Source organism: Elephantulus edwardii, unplaced genomic scaffold (genome assembly GCF_000299155.1).
Source record: "Elephantulus edwardii isolate Elephantulus edwardi_28Jun2011 unplaced genomic scaffold, EleEdw1.0 scaffold00108, whole genome shotgun sequence".
In the NCBI taxonomy this organism is placed as follows: Eukaryota; Metazoa; Chordata; class Mammalia; order Macroscelidea; family Macroscelididae; genus Elephantulus; species Elephantulus edwardii.
This window is the reverse complement of record NW_006399858.1, coordinates 8001080-8019116: the sequence shown is the minus strand read 5'-3', so window position 1 is coordinate 8019116 and position 18037 is coordinate 8001080. Positions and strand designations below refer to the sequence as shown.

At 40.6% G+C, this 18037-nt stretch overlaps 1 protein-coding gene and 1 pseudogene across 1 annotated transcript in view; both read left to right on the top strand.

Annotated features, from left to right (window-relative positions):
- The window catches only part of PCSK5 (proprotein convertase subtilisin/kexin type 5), a 413061-nt gene that overhangs the window by 130821 nt on the left and 264203 nt on the right, over positions 1–18037 (top strand). The gene's annotated exons all lie outside the window — the stretch shown is intronic.
- LOC102848028 overlaps positions 5833–18037 on the top strand; it is a 24431-nt pseudogene continuing 12226 nt past the window's right edge.

Here is an 18037-nt window from a genome sequence, read left to right as displayed (position 1 = left end):
TCATGGTAGAATTCAGGAATTGTTGTTTCTAACAAGTTTAGAAGCTGATGCTGGGAGTCCTGTGGTCCCTTTGTGAATGCACTGTCTACTTCTTCAAACTTTACATGTAGACTCTTTCCATTAGAAGCTAGAGGAAGAAGGACTTTTAAGGTCCTAAGAGGTTTTAAACATCTCTGGTCAATTTAAGTTGTTTTTCTTGATCTTATCCCTTTTCCTTACTGACAAAATTTTCAGTTTGGAAAGCTGGCAGCTTTAATATGGGAAGGAAATTTCGCTTTACATTGACTGATTGAAAAGATCCTTGGCTGATGTGTTCTTTCAAGGTGATCCTGAGACAAAGATTACCTGGTAGGAACTGTCAACAGGATTTGACCACGTCTTTGGCAATTTGACGTTATACAAATGACTTTAGCTCACCCATCTGATATAATGAGACATTTTCATACTAGTAAAGAACATTTAATTGGATGATAGGCAATGTAAGGTTAAGGAAGGCTTCTCAAGGGTCTCAGCATGCCAATTGAACGTAATTTAAAAATATTGTAAAACACTATTTTTAAAATCCATTGTGTTCTAAGACACATAAAACGACAGCAGTGTTTTAAAAATATTGTAAAATGTTCAAAACATAAAGTGCAATGTGTATTACCAATATCAGTCAACCAACCCCAAATAGAACATTATCTATGTTGTTGAAGCCCCCGTCTGCCCCCCTCTTAACAGCATCCCTTTGGAGAACACCTGTAGCAACCTACAGAGTTATCACAGATGCTGAGTTGGAAATACATTGTGGGAGTTTGTTCTTACTGACAGAAGGGCATCTCTTTGTGGGAGGGGTTACTCAATTTGCAGTAGATTTAATTTCCTTCTTTTATAAAATAGAATTTAGCATTTGTGCTATTGATGAGATAGTTCCAAGAAGACACTTTGGAAATTAAACTTGGATGATAGTGTAAGTTTAATAAAAAGGCTCTTTTCTTTAGCCATGTAAATATTTTATTACATAAGGAAAAAGGAAATTGCTGTAGCATTGTATAGTATTTCTTATGTAACTACTAAGAGCTAATAATAATTTTGGAGAAACCTGTAGTAAATAATTCTTTTAAAAAGATTTTTTTTCTTTTCTTTTTTTGCCTTCTAGAAGGCAAGGTAATTTAAAACTCAATGTTTTTTTATCTGAACTCTGAAACTCAGATAGTATGTCTGTTACTTTTAACTCATAATCTTCGTTATTAGCATAATAGGTTTTTTTTAAGTGATGTATGCAAAGAGTGCCAGAGGAATGTCTTTCTGTGTTTCATTTACTGTGTGGATCACAACAACTGTGGCTAACCTTGAGGAGAATGGGAATCCCAGAACCCTTGATTGGGCTCATACAAAACCTATATTCAAGAAGCAGTCAACAGAACAGAACAAGGAAACACTGCATGGTTCAAAATCAGGAAAGGAGTGTGTCAGGGATGCATCCTGTTTCCATACCTTTTCAGTTTATTTATGGAACAGATCATTGAGGAGGCTGGATTTTAGGACAAGAAATGTGGCACCAGAATTGGAGGAAGACTCATTAACAGCCTGTGCTATGCAGATGACAAGATCTCACATGTTTGCTGTAGAAGGTCAAGAACTCCAGTCTTCAAAATGGACTGAAGCTCACTATCAAGAAGACAGAGAGTCTCACTACCAGGCCAGTTGGCAGCAGCAGGAGAGGAAGACCCCAGATGAGATGGATTGACACAGTTACTGGGGTAATGAGGGTACACTTGTCAGTCAGTGAGACTAGCTTAGGATATGGCAGAGTTCAGAGCTATTGTGCATGGAGTTTCAGGCAGTTCAGTGGCTCATAAAACAATGACAACAACAACATGTTAAGGGACCTTTGATGGTCTGGTATTTAGGGAGTTGTTCTGCTAACCCAAAGCCCTTGCTCTTTGGTTGTTCTAGTCTACCACCCAGTCTCAGGGAGGAAGGTGGGTAATAAATTTTTTTATGATGCACCATGAGTGACCTATTTAGTAATTCATTCAATCCATTCTGAAACAAATGGCCTTGCTCTTTTATCTACTTGCTGAGATGTCATGAATGCTCCCTCCCTGGGTGGCTTCTCTGGGTGGGTAGTGTGTGAGATATCATATTTGTCAGTCAGCAGAGTGAAAATTAGTGGAGTTTGTCTGGGTGGGCTATATCTGCCAAGAACTATGAACTCACTAGAATAGTAATTATGAAAAATGATTTTAAGCCACATGGATTTTTCTTAGCCAATTGGATGGTGCTCAGTACCCTGAGAGTGTGAGGCATTGCTGTTTCTGTGGCTGGCACACATCTTCCTAATGATTTATACTGTCATTTGACTCTAATAAAATCTAGTGGAGTTTGTGGCATTTATTGCCTTGGCAGCTTGGAAATCATCCTTTTAAAACACCCCATTTAATGGTTTTAATTGAAAATACAACATGGTGGAAAGCTTCAGCCGTGTGGCAGATACTGACGCAAGCAGGAGGCTGTATGAGAAAGGATGTACTGTAGCCTGGGGTGCAGCTGATGGACTGGTTAGATCCACTGGAAGTGCGGGCATAGTTTTCTGTCCTATTACATGCCACTGGTCTATGACACTGTGGTCTGCAGAAAGTTACTTTACTTCTCTCAACTTGAGCTTGTCTGAAAAAATGAAGAGTGTGATCTCTAGAATAATTTTCTTTATACTTGAACTTCCTCTAATTCTGGATGGCAAATTGTACTAGAATTAAGTGTAGGGAGGGAGTACATCATTTCAAATATAATCAAAGGCTCTTAGGATGCTCTGGTGGGCTAGTGGTAACGAGCTATGCTGCCAACACAAAGGCGTGTGGTTTGAATCCACTGGCTGCTCCATGGAATAAAGATGGGTAATCTCCTCCCTTGTGATTTACTGCCTCTGAAAACCTGCTGGAGTTTCTACTATGAGTTGGTTTTGACTCAGCGACTAACAACAATAACACCACGAAACCATCCAGTTATGATCTCCAGTTCAGACCTACCCCAAGAGCACTCACCACATTTTCATTGTGTTCCTACTTCAAACGCAACATGTGTTCTGTGTTGGAGGTCCTGAAGAATCTCTGAAGTTCATTTCTATTAGAATGGAACAGAGCACAATCAGCAAGTAGAGAGGTTCATGGGATAAAGTCCCCAGAAAGCCAAGCAGAAGCATCCAAGATTTTTCTCTGAGTTTGTGAGTCACACAGAAAACACGTAATTGCTCTGGCACTGAATTGTGACAGCAAGCGTGGGATTCATCTGTGCTGTGGAGACTCATTAGAGACTCCGTGCCCGGGGTTTTCACTGTGGGCTGGTCATGTAGGCACCCTCTGTCTAGCACGAACCAAAATTCCAGCCCTCCCAAAGGAAAGCAAGGACTCTTATTTGCACAAATAGTTCAAACTGAAAGCCACTCTTACTGTCAGATGGTGAACATCTTCCTGCTACTCAATTTCCCAGACATTAGGCACAAGCTTGCCTTACAAGCTGACCCTTCTAAAGACGGGAGACTTGGACTTGCTGTGTTAACTCTTTTCTGTATATCCCTAAATCTAATTTCGTTATCTTACTCCCCAGTTTACATCTTTTCCTGTCCTGGTGCTCAGAAAGTCAAGAGACACTTGACTTTTATCCTTGTCTTCACCTTCATAGTCAATCTACCACCAAGACAATTACAGTACACTCCCAATAAAAGAAGAAATGAATATCTTATATTACTTATTTTTAAAAAATATGCCATTGTGGTGCAGTCCATAGAGAGTTGTGCTGTTAACCCAGAGCCCATGACGCTTTGATGGTTCAAATGACCTGACCGAGTGTATGCCTGGTACAGCCCATGGTCTTTGCAGTTATTTACTATGCATCAGAAAGGACATTGGCTAAGGATGATAGCAGGAGAATTGATGCCTTTGAGCTGTGGTGCTGGAGATGAGTGTTGACTCATATCATAGACTGCTAGGAGAAAAAACGGGTTAGTCCTAGAGAGGTTGAGACCAGGTTGCTCCTTGGAGGCAAGCATTCTGACATACTTTGGACATGTTGCAAGGAGGGACAAGTCCTTGGAGAGGGACATCATGCTTCGGAGGATGGAGGGACAGTGCGAGAGAGGAAGACCTTGAATGAGATGGATTGATTCAGTGAGTGGGGTAATGGGGGTGGGTGTGTGGGAAACAATGAGATTGGCACAGGATAGAGCTGGTTTTAGGGCTGTTATACATGGGGTTGCTGTGAGTTGCAGGTGACTCGATGGCACATAACAACAACAAGAGCAAGGATCTTCATGGTCATCATGTGTTTGGGTCCCATTTTATGATTGCTGTGCTGTGTTTTGAGAGCCTTCAATCTACGTTACTCTGCATCTAGCGCTGTGTCACCCAATATTCCATTGTGACCTGTAGGATTTTCAGTAGCAAGTGGCCAGGCCCTTCTACCTAGGGTGTAAGCTCTACTGACTTCCATCCACCCTGGGTTACCCTGCTGGGATTTGATATCACAACATCAGATCAATATATAAACATCACAGCAGTAACACACAACCTGACAGATGGTTGGAAGGTTCTACTCTTCAGATGTAGTATTTGGTTTTGTACAAGTTACATTGACAGTTTTTTGTTCATTTGTACGTTACGTTTTTTTGTTCTAGTTGCAGAGAATTATTTCTCTAACTTAAAAATATGGTCCAATATATTAATAGGTGTAAGGACTGATACCTGACAAAATTCAGACATGTGCATTTGCATACACAAACTTCTCTTTTACTTTATTGTTTGCCCAATGATTATAGAGTAAAGCACGCATTTTCATATTATTTCTAGCAGTTTGTTTTCCATCCATTGTTATTTCTTTCATGATAGGTAGTGATGGTCTCTGGCATCCAGAGTGGTTGGGAAGACTATTTTCTACTACAGAAATTTGAAAACTTGTCTTCTCTTTACTTTCTTGACAGATTTAAACCTGTGATACTATCTGACACCGTAGTGGAGAGCCAAACAGAAATATGAATGTCCTGCCACTTAAATAATAATTTTGTAGCCAGGAGAACCAGTCCTTAGAAAAGATACCATGTTGGGAAGGGTGGAGGGGTCAGAAAAAGCAGGGAAGAATGAATCTCAGCAAGATGGAATGACACAGATGGAATTCTAAAATTACCTGAGACAGAGGCATATGGAGTGCACTTTGCTCTTAACCGGGGCTGACACTAGAATTGGCCAGGATATGATGAAAAGATTGAGATAGTTCACAGGTTTAGTTTGATTGGCTCCACAGTCAACACTCTTGGTACCAGTAGCCAGGAAATCAAGAGACAAATTGCATTGGGAAGGTCAGCTGTCAGGGACCTCTCCAGAGTACCGAAGAGCAATGACTTCAGGCTGGAGACTAAGGTATGCCTGATCCGGGCTATAGTCTTCGCACTTGTGTGCTACATATTGGAGAGCTGGACAGTGACTAGGGAAGATAGAAAGAGAATTGATGCCTTTGAGCTATGGTGCTGGAGAAGAGTGTTGACTATACCATGGACTGCCAGGAGAACAAACAGGTTTGTCCTGGAGAGGGTGAATCCAGGCTCCTCCTTGGAGGCAAGGATTCTGAAGCTTTGTCTGACATACTTTGGGCATGTTGCAAGGAGGGACCCATTCAGTGATTGGGCATAGTAGGAATAGGTGTATTGAAGACAGTGAGGTTGGCACAGTATAGAGCAGGGTTTAGGGCTGTTGTACATAGGATCGCTATGAGACACAAGCAACTCAACAGCACATAACAACAACAACAACAATAACTGAATGGGGTAAAAATCAAATGATGCAAAGAGTACGGGCAATGAAGATGCCCATGTTGCCTCGAGAGGAGAAAGTAATAACCATCTTCAAATGGAATGTCCATGCACATGAACAAGAATTTTTCCAGTTTCTCAATATAACGGAGTCCTTCAGATTGCCTAAGACTAGGGATAGGAAACTAGGACGGAATACTCCAATATATAAATAGTAGAAACAGAGGGAGCTATTGCAGGTCCAGTGAAGTCAAATTTAAGACTGGTAGAATAAAACAAAAGCAGAAGTTGATTACTTAATTGCCTAGGTCAGAATAAAAACTGAGTTCCAGTGCAGAGGAGTTATTTTTGATGGGAGATAATGTGGGGCAACGTCAAAAGTGCATTCACTGACTGTTATTTCCTCCATTTCTAGAGACTGTCTTGATAAGAAAGACTTGTTTTTCCTTTATCCCAAGGGTGGAGATAACAGTCATATTAGATGCTATCTATTCAGATACTGGATGCAAGATGTGCAAACTAATCTTAAAAAGCTCTTGGGAAGAAATGCTTATATTTGTTTTCTTTCTTTTCTCTTAGTCTCCCATTCACTTTTACTAAATCTTTGGAATTTTGACCCAAGTAAAAAACCTACTTGTCATAAATGGTCTGATTCAGGTGTAATAAATTAACATATCTGAAGCCAAGCCAAAAATATCATGTGCAAGTAACAAAGAAATGTATCTCCTGATAATCCCTTTGCATGGTTTCTGAAACTTAGATTGGTTTTGTAAGAAATTGTTGTTTGGGTTTGTTACCTAGTAATAGAGAAACACTGCTTGAAATGAGATGGATCTTGGCTGAAAGCAGAGAACATCAGAGAGATTACCTGTGTTTTATTGAGTACACAAAAGATTGAGTAGATCATAACAAATTATAGATAACATTGAGAAAAATACCAATTCCAGAACACTTAATTGTGCCCTTTGGGAACCTATACATAGACCAATGCATGTGCCAAGAAGCAGCAAGAAGATATATTTTAAATCAGGAAAGATGTGTGTAAGGGTTGTATCCTTTCTCCATGAACTCTGGTGGCCTACTGACAAGAAGTTGTGCTGCAATCCCAAAGGCAAGTGGTTCAAGGCCATCAACCATTCCCAGGGAGAAGAATGGGCAGTCTGCTCCTGTGCAGTTAACTGGTCAACTAAGGGTTGGTTCCAACTGCATGGTACACAACAACAACAACTATGTAAATGAACTCTGGGTTTTATAGATGTAGAAAGTATGTAACTTCACCTTTGGCCATTACTTGATATGAAGTGCTGAAAGGGAGGGTCTGTCCTGGAGATAAGCTTGTTAGAAAAATGTGGGAGTGGGTGTTGGAGTTTGGTGAAGGGAACAGATTGAGTTGGGGGGTCGCCCCCAGTACTGGAGGAGATCTGCATTTGAATGGATTTATGGACCCACTTTTGACTTTTGATTGAAGAGATTCTCATTACAAAGAAGTGCAAACAGGAAATGAGAGAAGGAAAAAGAAAAAAGGAAAGGAAGATACTGTCTTTCTAAAACTGGATCAAGCTGTTCCTGTTCTGAGACAGAATGAAGCTGGTGTTCAGCAGACCCCACTTCTAAGACTTGTTGAAGGATGCCCACTCATGGCAGTTACCTGGATCCACAGGACTGGAAGTGGGAGAGATACAACAGTGAAGAAAGAGGCTGAGCTTCACTGCTGCCCAGCTCACATGCACAGTGATGTGGCTGAGCAGGGAAGGCTTGTTGGTTTGAGGAGCAGGGAGCTGTGAGGATCTGTGGCTGATTGGCTTGGCCTCGCCCTCCATGTAAGGACCAGGACTGAGTGAGGAGACCAACAGGTCTGGAACAAAGGGACAGGTGTGGGCTCCAGACCTCAGATAGCTGGGATGAGTTGACCAGAGCCCAACCAGATTGGCCCAACCTAATCCATGCTCTGGCCGGGTCTTTGCTTGTGGATGCAGATGTTCAGAGTTTATAATTTGATCAGAGGATTCTTCAGTAAAAGGAATATTGTTTGTTCTCTCAGAGTACTAGTTTGATGAGATTGGGCAGATCTGAAGTTGGCTATCTGAGAAGCCTCTGCCCCTCCCAAAACTGAAGCCAAAGCAAAGGCACTAAAGGCCAAGAAGGCAGTCCTGAAGGGTATCACAGCCTAAGATGCCGAGACCCCAAAGGCAGCCCAAATGCCCCCAGAAGAGCGCCCCCCCAGAGAAATAAGCTTGACCACTATGCCATCATCAGGTTTTCCCTGACCACTTCAGCCATGAAGATGATGGAAGACAACAACACACTTGCGTTCATTGTGGATGTCAAGGCCAACAAGCACCAAATCAAACAAGCTGTAAAGAAGCTCTGTGATCTTGATATGGCCAAGGTCAACACCTTGATTAGGCCTGATGGAGAGACTGATGGAGGCCTATGTTCCACTTGTTCCTGACTATGATGCTTTGGATGTTGCCAACAAAATTTGGATCATCAAAACTGAGTACAGCTGGATAATTTCTGAATACAAGTTTTTCTTACATAAAAAAGCAGAGGGCTATTAAAATATGAGACATGAAAGAGCTGGTTTACATACTTTCATGAAAAGTACCTATTAGTATGATGATTGTAAGGGGAAATAAACCCCAGAATAGGAAAGAACCAAATGTAATATAAATTAAATACTATATGAAACATAAGGTATAAGCATGAAATGCAATATATATGAATGATAAAAATATTAATAACATTTTTAAGGAAAAAAAAAGAATAAGTGATACGGAAGAAAGAATTTCAGACTATACTGAAGGCATTGGGAAAAAAAAGAGCGCAAAATTAATTGGTTTCACCAGTTGAAGAGTTTCAGATGTAACCCTAGATCTACTCACTGGTGTTTAAGAAATTTGGAGGACAAGAACATGACCAACTAACATCAAGAAAACCCATATTTGTGTTTGTTAAAAAAAAAAAAAGATGGGCCAGAGAATGTGCAAATTATCAGTAATATCGTTATAACACACAATTAGAATCTACTGAAATCCTTAGCAAATGACGAGAACAGCAGTATGTCAACAGGTAATGACAATAAAGTCAGGATGGATTTAGAAGAGTCCATGCAATGGGGACATCCTTGCTAATATACATTTTGACTGAATACAGAGAATATGGAAAGATGTACATTTGTGTGTTGTTGACTATACAAAGAAGGCATTCAGTGTTGTGGATTATAGTAATTTATGGATAACATGGATAATTGGAATTCTATAACCTGTACTTGTGGTTATGCAGAGTTCAAGACCAAGAAGCTGCAGTTCAGCCAGAACAAGGGGATACTACAGAGCTTAACATCAGGAAAGGTGTGCATCAGGTTTTGGTAACATTGAAAAGAACGGGAATCTCAGAACACTTAACTGTGCTTATTTGAAATGTATACCTAGACCAAGAAGTCGTGTCCGAACAGAACAAAGGCACACTCCATGGTTTAAAATCAGGAATAGTATGTCTCAGGGTTGTATCATTTCTCCATACCTATTCAGTTTGTATGCTGAGCAAGTAATACATGAAGCCAGACCCTATGAAAAACAATGTGGTGTAAGAATTGGAGAAACACTCATAATAAACCTGAGTTACGCAGATGGCACAACCTTGCTTGCTGAAAGTAAGAAGGACTTGAACTGCTTGTTGCAGCTTTCAGTATGGATTACATTTCAACATCAAGAAAACAAAGGTCCTTACTATTGGACCAGTAGGGAACATTACAATGGATGGACGATGTATGAAACTGTCAGTGCTTTCCTTTTACTTGAGTCCATAGCCATCATTATCCATGGACCAACAGTCAGGAGATCAGGAGTTGCATTACTTTGGGCAAGTCTGCTGTCAAAGACCTCTCCAAAATATGGAAAAGCAATGATGTCAGTTTGAGAGAGTTCTTTGGAAGCAAAGATGGTGAAGCTTCACCTCTCGTACTTCAGACATGTTGCTAGGAGAGCATAGTCTTTGGAAAGGGACATCATGCTTGGAAATTTGGAGGATGTGAGAAAGAGCGAGAGACTCCCAATGAGATGAATTGGTGACTGCAGTAATGGACTCAAGCATATCAGAGCTGGTGAGGATGGCATAGGATACGATCAGGATCGGGTCTATTGTTCATAGGTCGCTATGAGTCGTAATTGCTTCAGTGACACCTAACAATGACATTCGGTATATATGCTAAGCAATAATAACCTTAAAGCAGCACTACATGAAGAGGAAAGTGGCCTCATGATTGGAGGAAGACCCCTTAACACCCTGCATTGTGCAAGTAACACAGACTTGTTTGCTGAAAGTCAGGAGGACTTTTGAAACACTTGAAGAACAAAGACTGCTATAACTTTCATTATGGTTTACATCACATCGTAAAGAAACAAAAATCTTCACAATTGGATCATGATATAAAAAAAAAAACAACTTTGTGTGGATCTACAGCCAGCAACAATGAAAGCAGCAGCAAAGATATCAAATAATGTATTGAGTTGAGCAAATCTGCCACCAGGGACCTCTATAAAGTGTTACATGCATACTACTGTAACGAATAAGGTGTGCTCACCCCCCCCCCCCAAGCCATAGCATTTTTAAGTGCTTCATATGCATGTGAAAGTTGGGCAGTGAATGAGGAAGATTGAAGAATTGAAGGCTTTAAATTGTAGTGTTGGTGAAGAACATTTAATATGTTCCAAAAGAACAAGCAAATCTGTGATGTTAGAAGTGACCCCATTAGAAGGAAAGATGGTAAAACTTTGTGTCACAGGCTTTGGGTGTGGTATCAGGGGAGGCCAGTCCCTGAAGAGGGACGTCATCCTTGGAGAAGTTCTTGTTAGTTGCTGTCTAGTGGAGTAGGACTCATAGAGACCAAAGTGGTCAGCAAAGGAGAAGGAGACTCTGAGAGAGATGGATTGGCACAGTGGTTGCCACAGTGATGTCAGCCAGGTTTTCACTATTGTGTAGAGAGTTGCTTTGAGTGGGTATCAACGTGACAGCACTTAGCAACAGAATATTTTACTGTATTCCACAAGGAGGCCCTGGCTCATGAAAAAAGAGTTCTGTGCTCTGCTGCTGACCAAAATGTCAATGTTTGAAGTTCACCCAGAGACCCCTTCTCATAGGAAAAGCCTGGGAGTCTCCTTCTGAGAGGACACTATGAGAATCCTATGGCACATAGATACTCTGTTCTAATGAGGTCAGAAGAATTGACCTAATGGTAACAGGCTTGAGAGATAAAACACAGTCTTAGTGTAAGTACCATCAGCACTACGATGACTACAGACAATTTAAAATTCACGGCGTTCTTTTTGTTCTAAGAACTGTATTTCACACATGTGACACGGCCTAGTTACTTCTTTGAAACGGAGACATTTCTTTCTCTGTGAACATTTTTTAAATTGCTCTTAGGCTGTTGCCGAATTTTATCAAGATGAATAACCATCCTTAGTTCCTTTAAAAAATTCTTACATTTATTGCGTGGCTTTAAGTCTGCTCTGCCAATACGTTTTTGTTTGTTTTTTCTCAACCAGCATTAGTTTTTATGTTCTCTTTGTTGTCACTGGAAGGTTAGAAGATACTGCAGAGGCACACCTTGCAATAGACTCTACTGATGGTAGATGGATGTTAGCAAAACCATCTGTTCTAGCAACCTTATGTCCTGGGAAGAAATACTCTGCTTTGAAAAGATAAAATTAGTTTGCTAGATATGTACAACTACATTTTACTATTTCCCTAATGTGCCTGCTTGAGAGGAGTGTGCTAACCTTCATATTCTTTATTAATAAATAGGAGGGCTGATGTAAAACAGGACTAGCAATACTTCTAATTGTAGAAGCTTATCTGAAAAAAAAAAAAGAAGAAAGATTGAAGAAACCCATAAAGATCAAACCAAATTCATTGTAGATAAGTGAGAGAAGTGTACCATGAACCAATCATTTAAACTAGTTATATGTGCTCAAGAGCCTTGAATTACTTCTATCATCCCCGGACATTAGAACTAGGAGTTACCACCGACTGCTTGATAAAAGCATTAATTTCATGTGTAACAGAAGGGAACATGAAGAAAAGCAACAAGAAATAGAACTCCCAGGGGAAAAAAGGTAAATTGGTAATGATTTCATTTATTCAATGACCTTTATTGAGCCTTGTATGTATCAGGCATAATTCTACCTGCTGGGTATGCAAATGTGAAAAGGTTATCCACTCTGCTCTCTAGCTAGGCAGAGTCAAGCTGGGAAGCAGCTAACTTTACATGCTCTCCTGGCCCTGCGGTGCGAGCATGCACAGAGCACTGTGAGATTGACTTCTGCCAGTGTATTTAAGCCTTTTATTCCTGAGCTGTAATTTTTGGTTCGATTACATGGATCTAAAATGTCTATAAAGTGGGAATAAACACATACTGTACATGGAAACTAAATGACATAGGAGATTGCATTGCAAAAAACTGGTAAGTGAGTGATTTCTATAAACTTCTTTCAAAAATTGCTTCCCATGGACTGTTACTTCTAAGGATTAATCATCAACATCCCCAAAGTCAAATGATTTGGGACATGCTGGTCTGAACAGAGTCAAAGAGGGTTCTTTATGGAATGAACTCTCGGATCCTTTGTGATGCATTGTGAACTGACAGGATTGGCGTGTAAATAGGCAGTGCTGGTCTTTTGAATTTTACCTCAGATTGACATTTTTAGGAAGTATGTTTAGTTGTATAAATGTACAGAAATGATGTTAGTTATAGAACAGAGTTCTGGTTTTCTGTGCAAAGCTTACTCTCATTCGTATTCGACTTGACGACACTTAACTACTGCTGAATGAGACTAGTGCTGTATTATCTGGAGGAACACTCTTCCACTTGGTATTTCACTCTTTGTCAATGTGCAGTAGGAAGTAACCTGGGTTTGTTGGAATGCTGAACCTTGTACCATTGGGTTATCAAATACCAGAATGGTTTCCCGATGTGGACAATGTTTGGTGAAGCTCCCAGTTGTAAAACAGGTTTGGAAGCAGGAGTGGCATCTACTTCCTAAACCACATGCCGCTGGAAACTCTGTGAACTTGGAGAAATGACGACAGTTATGGAAAGACATTAGGTCTTTTGTTCATAGAGTTGCTATGATTCGCACTCGACTGGATGGCGATCAATAACAACAACAACAACAACATGTTTTAGTTGAGATTGTTCGGGTTATAAGTGATTAGGAAAATGCAGACCTGCAGAAGGGAAACAAAGGAAGGAAGAGGAACTAGGAAAAGTTCAAGTAACTCCAGACTTTCCTCCCTTGTTCCAAGAGGTAAAATGGGTCTCCAGGACCAAGTTCTCGCTGGCAGTTAGTTTAGTTCTGATCTCTCTAAATGTTGGTTTATTTCTCCATTAATTCTTTTTTTTTTCTTTTTTTTTTTCCCAGAGCTCCCTATATTATTTCTCCATTAATTCTAATCTTGTGTACACAGTAGCTGTCTGTAGTTCCTTGTTTGGATATAATGGGACAATTTAGAGCAATTGCCTTGACATTCCTTGGGGAAGATAGTATACATCTTCATTTTGATCTATCTATCCTCTTCTATAACTATTTTGCTCTAGTGTTCAAATCACTGAACCTCACCCACCTCTCCCATACCCTTGGTCCATTGTGATTTAGAGAGATTAGCGAGTGAAGAGCCTTGGTGTGATGTAGTATATAACAGTTGGGATTAGTAGCTGGAAGGCTAGTGTCTTCAGTCTGCTTCTTGGGAGAAACATAGGCAGTCTCTTCTGGTAAAAATGGGAAGCCCCAATGGAATATCGTTGTGGGTCAGAACCAACTCAAGAGCAGTAGATCTGGGTTTTGGTTTCATGAGGATGGGAGAGGAAAGGAGCTTCGATGGAGTAAGGAGTTCTCATGCAAAGGCAGCAGATCTTTGGCAGTTTGAACCCACCAGCAATTCCGTGGGAGAAAGATGAACAATCTCCTCCGTGTGATTAACAGTCTCTGAAACCCGCCGAAAGGTCAGCTGTGTGTGGGATCTGACTCAGTGACAGTAAGTGAGTGAGTAGAAAGGAGATTATTCTGCTCCAAGAGAAACTGGGAGCCTGGGCAGCCTCCTTGTCATGCCTGCTCCCTGGGCAGTGTCAAGGTAGCAGTGGATGAAAGGTGCTCACCACACAGATTTAAAGATGAGACAGCTGTCGTGAGCCCTCCCTCAGCCAGGGCAGCACGCGGCGTGGGTGGACTGAAGGGGCAGAGTGGGTGGTCCACAGGCTCTGACTTGGCTTCCCCTGGGCTCCCTGGTGCTGTTGAATGCAGACTGTCTCTCCCTGGTTCTTCTTGAAGTCTGTCATTATGGTAAACGCTGAGCTCTGCCCTGCTTGAGGCCCTCCCCTTTGATATTCTTATAACTGAGCTGGACAGTGACCAAGGATGATAGAAGGAGAATCGATGCCTTTAAGTTGTGCTGGAAAAGTGTGTTGAACATACCATGGACACCAAGAAAATGAATATGCCTCTTCTGGAGAGGCCGAAACCAAGTTTCTCCTTGGAGGCTAGGGTTTTGAAGCTCCATCTCACATATTTTGGGCATGTGGCCAAGAAGGACTGATTCTTGGAGAAAGATAACATCCTCAGAAGGGTGGAGGACAGCGCAGTAGGGCAAAGCGGGTAGGTGTATCCGAGTCAGTGTGACTGGCTCAGGACAGGGCAGACTTCAGAGCTGCTGCACATAGGGTCACTGTCCGTCTCAGACGACTCGATGGCACATAACAACAATAAAAGAATAATTGCAAAGGAAGTCTGTTATAAAAAAGAAACCAAACAGATTTTTCTCTTACAACATCTGTTTCTAATAGAGTTTGGAATTTTTTTAAAAAAATGAAAACTCAATTACTAAGGATGACAGAAGAAGAACCGATGCCTTGAGTTATGTTGCTGGAGAAGATATGACCAAGAGAACAAACAGATCTGTCTTGGAGAGAGTGAAACCAAGTTTCTCCTTGGAAGCAAGGGTTTTAAAGCTCTGTCTCACATACTTTGGGCATGTGGTCAGGAGGGACTGGTCCTTGGACAAGTACATCGTACTTGAAAGGGTGGAGGGACAGCACAAAAGAGGAAGACCCGGGATGAGATGGATGTAACTGGGGCAATGAGGGTAGATGTGTCAAAGTCGTGAGACTGGCTCAGGACCAGGCAAGCTTCAGAGCTATTGTACATAGGGTCCCTGTGAGTTGTAGGTGACTCGATGGCACATAACACAACAACAAACTTGAAAACTATAGAAAACTTAATATACTCTAATGAACACATACACAATCCTTTTTAACTGTGTTGGCCAACTATTAGTGCTTTACTATAGTCTCTCTCTTTAAACATGCACTTTATTTTTAATGGTTTAGCCATTTGAAAGTGACTTGAATTCCTAAATATTTCAGGCTGCATGCCTTGAGAATTCTATTCACCTTTATAATCATAGTACAATTGTGTTTTAGGAAAGTTATCCATTGGTTATTTATTTATAAGTAATTTTATCCAATATACTCTTCATATTCAAGTTTGCCAATAGTATTTTTTTAATATCCAGAACCCAGGATTATGTATTATCATTGGTTGTCCTATTTATTAATTATTTTTTTTTGGTTGTCCTATTTATTTAAGTGACTCTAGAAGACTCTCCCACCTTTCCCGATGGTAGCAGTGATGATGGTGGTAGTGGTAGTCAGGGTGGTCTTCTATGCTGTCACTTTTGGTGAATCCATCTGATAGTTTGTAGAATGAATCAAGCAAGGAGTTAAATATTCTAGTATGAAAACTACTCTGGTCAGATTATTCCTTTTTTTGTGTTTTGTGTCAGGACACTTTGTTTGAAGTCTTGATTTTGTTAAATTTGTGCACTTAGTCCAGGTGATACCTGCTAGATTGCTCCATGATAAAGTTATATTTTCTAATCAATAAGAAACAGGAAAGGATGATATTTGAGTGTAGTGTTCTATTCAGCATTTCCTCAAGATTTTAGCATCTACTGTTTCTTCTTTAAATGATATTACATAACTTGTTGAATTGTATTCAGCTCTACTGTACGTAACAACAGCAAATAAATGTGGAAGGAATTACAGAATTAAAGTGCTGTCATCATGTTGCAACACGTTGCCAGGAGGGATTAGTCCTTGAGGGAGGGCATTATGCTGTGAAGAGTGAAGGCTCAGAACAGGTGAGGAAGACCCCAGAAGAGATGGATTCACACAATGACAGTAGCTGTGGAGACAGATGTGTCAGATGGTGAGTTTGACTTAGGATAGGACAAAGTTCAGAGCCATCCTTCAGAGGGTCACTGAGAGTCACAGTCAACTCGATACCACATAGCAACAACAGCAACAACAAGGGTATCTGGATTAGTGAAAAATACAACCCCACCAACTCTAGCAGCGCATCCTTGATTTTTCATGGCAGTAAATCTTTACATGTCCAGTGGAGCAACTGGTGGATTTGAAACAACAACTTTTTTGATGTATGCACAGCCTCATATATTACGCAGTATGTCACAAAGTTTCCAGATTTAAAACTATGTTGAGTTTGAGTAGCAGTGGAATGATTTTTTTTTAAAGTGTATGCTAAATGGACAGTCCTCTCCCATGCCATTATCTGCTTCTGAAAAGCCACTGGAGGGTCAGCTTTGGGTTGGTTCCAGCTGTACTGTACAAACAATAACAGCACTCATATATTTTATAAAGAAATGACATACTCCATTTACTACACTATGACTATTTCTAAATCAAATCAGCCTTCCTATTTCAACAAATATTTTGGATCTACTTTGTATTTTAAGTTCAAGAATTCACAAAAAAAAATAATATTTTTGTACTATCCTGTCTTAACTTAGGCTTAACTAAAGCATTTCTTTCTAGTCATATGAACAGGATAGAATCTGGATATTAGTGGTATTCATCTTTTAGTTTCTACCTTTCTACAGCTACCTTGACTCTCTAGAATGACGTGGTTATTGTTAGATGCTCTCTGGTAGGAACCAACTCATGACTGACTCTCCTCACAGGCTTTACATCACACTGGAGAAGATTGCCCAGCTTTCCCCTCCAGAGCAGGAAATGGTTTTGAACTGCCTGCCTCTGGGTTGACAGAGCAACTCCTTATCACACCAGAAGAGTAAAAGAGTAGATACATAAAATGATGAAGAGCAAGGACTAACCCGATACATAATATTTTCAATTTCTTAGTACATGAGAAAGTTGAGCAGTAAAAAAGGAAGGCCTTAGAAGGAAAGCCTAAGAATGGATGCCTCTGAATCGTACTTTTGGCAAAGCGTATTGACCACAGATGGCAAACCGAATGAACAAATCCGTCTTCCAGAAGTGCATTTGGGCTGTTCCTCAGAGATAGTATGTGTCACATGCTTTGGGCGTATTATCAGGAGAGGCCAGTCTTTGGAAGAGGCTGTCCTGCTTGGGAAAGTGGAGGATAAACCACGGTAAAAGAAAACGTGGAGTGGGATGGACTGACGCAGTGAGTCCAACTGTCGGCTTGTGAAGACAGCACAGGACAGGACAGGCTTTCATTCAGACCCAAGAGCACCAAACTATAACAACACAGAGAAATAAAAGGAGATCATATCTCTGGGTAAGGGGAATGGAAGCTCGATACCTAACTAGAATACATTTCCCAGCCTGGCAAATAACCACATTTTAAGGCAGTCTTTTATCTACTCTACAAACTGTCACTCATTAATGTCACTGTGACTCATTGCTCACTACAGGACACATAAAAACAACAACAAAACAAAATAATAAAATGTGTTGTAAGATAGCAGGAAAATGGAAACAGCCAAAATATCTATAAAAAGATGAATGGATTGAGAAATTGTGGTAGATTCACACAAAGGAATACTATAATAAGGAACCTATAAATCTCTTCCAGTCCATTGACCAGCCAGCCATCTTCCAGATTTCCTGGGGTAAACTGGTGAGCGCACCCAGGGCTGCATCTCTTACTGGAAACAAGTCAGGTGGTATCCCATTGATTCCTGGGGCCTTATTTTATGCCAGTGACTTCGGTGCAGCTTCCACTTCCTCCTTCCTCACCATTGGCTCTTGCTCATATGGTACTTTCTGAAATTTTTCAGTGTCCATCATTTCTTTTTGGTACAGTGAATCTGTGTATTCCCTCCATCTTCTTTAGATGCTTTCTGGCTTGTTCAATATATTGCCCATAGTATTGCAACTCAAGACTGAATTCCTTCTTCAGTTTCTTTAGC